Source organism: Chinchilla lanigera, unplaced genomic scaffold (genome assembly GCF_000276665.1).
Source record: "Chinchilla lanigera isolate Chin_1 unplaced genomic scaffold, ChiLan1.0 scaffold00069, whole genome shotgun sequence".
In the NCBI taxonomy this organism is placed as follows: Eukaryota; Metazoa; Chordata; class Mammalia; order Rodentia; family Chinchillidae; genus Chinchilla; species Chinchilla lanigera.
The window spans coordinates 682,126-687,170 of record NW_004955470.1 but is presented as its reverse complement, the minus strand read 5'-3'; the positions used below and the strand labels follow the sequence as shown (position 1 = coordinate 687,170).

Below are 5,045 nucleotides of genomic sequence, written 5' to 3'. Positions count from 1 at the left end.
ATTCCAGAAACTGCTCATCAATTTATTTATTTACTTTTTTCTTTTAAAAATTTAAAAAACTAATGAAACAACAATCAAGAAAAATTCAAAACAACACTTATAGAGCAAAAATGGCACATGACCTCAAAACAAAATGATAGGAATTAACAATGGTTGCTGCATAACATACTTCATCTTCCACGAAGTTGCTAAGTCCACCAGACATAAATAAATCATTTGTAGACTGACTGGAATTCATTGTAGGAAATGCATTTGTGTATACATACATCTTTTGAGAAAATTAACTTTTTATAATACCAAGTTTTCTACTTGATAAACATGGAAAAATCTCTATTTATCTCAATGCTTATAATTTCAAGACATAGTGAGTGTATTGACAGTGAACCCAGAGCCTGAGTGAAATTATTTTTGTAAAGCTTTTTGGTTCAGTTGTTAGGAATTTATGCAAAAATTTTGCTGTAAGTATGTGAAGATATCCTTTTTCTCTTCCACACCCTGTATTTTCTAGCTTTATCTTCTTATTGAATTTCTCAGCACCTTGAGTATAATTTTGAATAAAAGAGATAAATGTGGACTTTGCTTTTATTTTTTCTTTTCCAAAGGATAGAACACTCCAAATTGTATTGGTGATAATGATGTTTTTAGAGACTTTATTACAAGTGTAAACAGAGTTCTCCAAGACTGTTAAGGTGAAAGGGCTGGAGTCTGGGTTGATTGATGCAGTGTAATGGAATGATATGGAGAATCACCCAAAGATAAGTTCATTGCCTGCACAGAAAGTTCAAGTTCTCATTTCAGCAAAATGGTATCATGTTCTGAAGAAAGACAGACCCAGTGCTGCTCCTCTGTGAGGTTGTGGTTGTGCACAGACCTACGTTACTGAGCCTAAAGAATTGTTGCTCTTTGCAGATTCTCAGAAGGATAAAGCTGCATTAAGGACCCTGGGAAAAACTGAAAAACTTGAAGGAAGAAGAATGTCTGCAAGACAAATTTCATACAAAGCCTTATTTCAACCAGAGACTATTATGTACGTAGGGAGATCATGAGACACTTTAGAGGTGGAGAGAAACAATCTTGTAGGCTTCTGTCTTGGGCTTAATACCTTTGTACTGAATGGCATCTGGCTGAGTCCAGAGGTTTGCTAAGACAGGAAGACAACAAGAGCAAGTTCTGTGACCACAGAGGAGAAATGCTGTGCTCAGGCTGAGCCACGGGAATTCTGGCCTGACCACCTGGGCATGGCTTGCTCAAGTGTGCACCATTAGAGGCCAGTGTTTCTGCAGCTGCAAGCTCAGCTCATCCAGCTCCTGCTGCTTTGCATGCTCCTCCCAACACCCACTGGCCTTCAGAGCCCATATCATTGCCTGCGCCAGAGCTCCGGGGAGGATCTGCACCAGGGAGGACCTAGAGTGCACCATGGAAGCTCTGGCTCAACTCCTGTCTCCTGTTACTCTGGGTCCAAGGTGAGGGCTGTGTGGGATATTTCTACATATCTGTCAAAACTCAGTGGTGGCTTGTGTGTTCAGTACGAGCGTCTTTGTACAATAAGGACAGTTATTAAAGTTCACTGTAGATCAATGAGTTTAGCTCTACTGAGAAGACAGTTGGTATGACCTAGATTCCATGGGTGACATTTCTGTTTTATTTTTCAATATCAGATTCCACTGGACAAATCCTGTTGACCCAGACTTCAGCCTCCCTGGCTTTGTCTCCAGGAGAAACAGCCACTCTCAGCTGCAAGGCCAGTCAGAGTGTGAGCAACGCCCTAGCCTGGTACCAGCAGAAACCTCGCCAGGCTCCCAGGCTCCTCATCTATGGTGCCTCCAGCAGGGCACCTGGCATCCCAGACAGGTTCAGTGGCAGTGGGTCGGGGACAGGCTTCACTCTCACCATCAGCAGCCTGTTGCCTGAAGATGTTGGAACTTACTACTGTCAACAAGGTTATAGTTCCCCGCCCACAGTGATACAAGCCATGACATAAACCTCCCAGGGAAGCAGAAGTGTGAGGCTAGGCTGCCCCAGCTGCTCCTCTTGGTGTGTCCAACAGCAGGTCATGTTCTTCAGATGCATCCAGGCTTTGAAGGTCACTGGAAGGATTTGGTAGAAGTGTTCAAGAGACCTCCTGTAATCCATAACTTTCTTTTTTGTGTCTCAATCCTGATATAATGAAGGGCATCAATCCAAAGTAGACTGGAATAATGTGGATTGTGGCATCATTTTGTATTCACACGGCAACAGAGAAGCTCTTCTATGGATTCCAAGCCACAGATTTTAAAGACTTTCATGTCTTTTGGAGAGTTATAGTCACAAAAAAAAGTTGAAGTGCAGAGACGTTTTTTATATCCCTGCCCCTACCTCTACACAGTGTGTCATTACAATAAATTTCAATTCTTTTGCAATCAGTGAAGATCCATAGTTCACATGAAGGGTGACTCTTGATGTTGAATACTTAACCTGAAAACACATGTAGAATGACATGTATCCAACATTTTGGGATGACCCAGTGTTCTTCCCTGATCTAAATACCTCTGTCTTCTACCTGTATATGTTTTTTTCCTCCAATTTCTGTAAGTCAATCATGTGTTACAATTTGTACTTTTTTGCTTTCTGAAATAATAAAATCTTGGATTTTACAGTATGGAAGATTTTGAAAAGCTTAACTTCTAATATACTGCTAATTAACGCAAATAAAAAATAATAAATAATACATGTTGGTACAACCAAGACCCCCTATAGCATGTATTATCATCACTAATATCCTGGCTTAGTAAAGGAGTTAGATAATTTACTGGGCAATATGACAGTGCTTTCATAATACTGATTGCATCTCAGAGGTCACAGAAAGGTACAGATTACTTGCACTGAATGTTAAGTGTCTATTGTGATATTAAAACACTCAGCTGAAGTTTTAAATTCTTTTTTTCTTTCCACTTGATTTTATTGATCATACCTGATATCAGTTCTGATGCTCATACAGTCAGTTGGAAGGACAAGTAGAACACAAACTCTCACTGTTCTTTCTGATATCATTCAGATCCTTTCAGTGGCTCACTGAACCTAGCTCAGGGTCTTGCTTTAGCAGTCAGAGGAGTGCCTTGCCTCTTGTTTATCTGTTTTCTGAGAAGTGAAGAAAAAAGGGGGTGATTTCATTATGGACTGGAAAATATATCTCCTGTCTCTATTTTTACCTCTGCATGTGTGCATTTTAGGTCTGTGGCACTTGAACACTTTCCATAAACACAGCATTTCAGTGGAGTTTGAAAAATAGACTTCATTCTTTGGGAAGACAACAGGATGTGGCATGGTTTACATAGCACCCCTAGCATGTTTTTCATTCTTCCAATCCAGATGGTGGCAGCAGAGGAGGTTGTGTTCATTGTAGGGACACAGTCTTTAAGCATAATGCTAACTTGTTTTCCAGAGTAATCTCAGGTTCAGCAGTAGAATGGATTCTCTCTGAATAGCCTGTTCCCTACTTCCTTATTTCACTTACTGGCTGCATTTATTTATCGTTACTCTCCAGTTTTTTCTTTACTTACTTTTGCCTTTTCAATAGATTGTATTAATTAAGATGAGCTCTTAGTATTCTAAAACATGTTGAACACAGAACAATGCTACTTAACAAATGCCTAATGACCTGTACCTCCTCTAGTTAATATTGTGTATCAATTAAACTGTATCTTAAACAGCAAATATTGTGAACATCTTAAATGCCCATCAATTCCTGGTGGAAATGATGACCGTATGACTTCCTAGGAGAATAACTTGGCAGAGTCTTAAGAACTTATTGTCCATGTATCACGCCCACGAGTAGCTCTTTCAGGCCTTTGACTAACGTGCTTGAAAACACCTGTTCACTCAGCATCTTGTGAAGGACTACTAAAAGTAACTTTGTTCATAACAGCCTGAAATAAGAAGTACCTACATCGTCATCAACACATGAAACAATAACTTATGATATCACCATCCATTACATAGTACTCAGAAAGAAAGAAGATCACATTATTGGTACATGAACAACGTGAATTGACCTAAAAACAACTATGCTGTGTGCAGGTGGGAAGCCACTAGGGAATAGAACCTATATAATTTCTCTTGTATGAAATTCTAGAGGAGGAAAATCTAATATTATAGGGATAACTGATAGACTTGACTTTGATGAGTCCATGGGGTGTAGAGCAAATTCGTTAAAAAGAAAGGCAGGAAAAACTTTTGCTTTTTCAGGATAATTTGTTATTCCAGTGGAATTTTCCCAATGTAATTTTGATTGAGATTACACTGACTCTGTAATTCACCTTGGATGGTATGAACATTTTAGCAGTGTTAGTTCCTCCAGTGCTGGAACATGGGGTATCTTACCATTTAGTTGTGTCTTCTGTAATTTCTTTCATAACTTTTAGTGGAGTCTAACTTACCAATATTTCTCTCCCGTGACTCTATGTGCATATTTTTGTCCTGTTTAAATGTTTGCCTAGTCTTAAGGCCTGAAGTTATCATCTTTCCTTTTTCCTGAAGCTTCCCGACTCATTCCTATAGGCTATCATATTCCATTAATTCATATTTCTACCTAATGTCATATGGATCAAAATTTTTTCAATATGTACTTAATTTCATTTTCATTTCCCATTGCTCCTCACCATTGAATGGAAAAAAAATGGCACATGAACGTACAATTAATTTTACTATCTTTGCAGAAATACGTATATGTAGCTCTTTTTCTCCTGGACTCTTTTTGCTTGTTCAGTTTTTTTATCTTTGTTCTTATGGTGCACAACCCTGTCTTACTGAAGTTCTTCAATAGTCCCCCATCCACTTATGTAATGCTGGAGGTCGTACCCAGGGCCTTATGCTGTATTGTTGAGCTATATCTAAATTTTCTATGAAAGTCTTAACACATAATTTTATTCATATCATATTTTCTTTTTTTTTTTGGTACTGGGAGGCAATCTCAGGACCTTCTACTTGCCAGGCAGGCATTCGTTCTACTCACCCACATCACCGGCCCTCATATTCTATTTCTATTCCTTGAAATTTCTGGGCCTATC

The 5,045-nt window shown here is 38.9% G+C and overlaps 1 pseudogene; it reads left to right on the top strand.

The window, feature by feature from the left end:
- The first annotated feature begins 1,287 nt into the window (after positions 1-1,287).
- On the top strand, positions 1,288-1,981 carry LOC102020653 (annotated as a pseudogene).
- Positions 1,982-5,045: the final 3,064 nt, after the last annotated feature.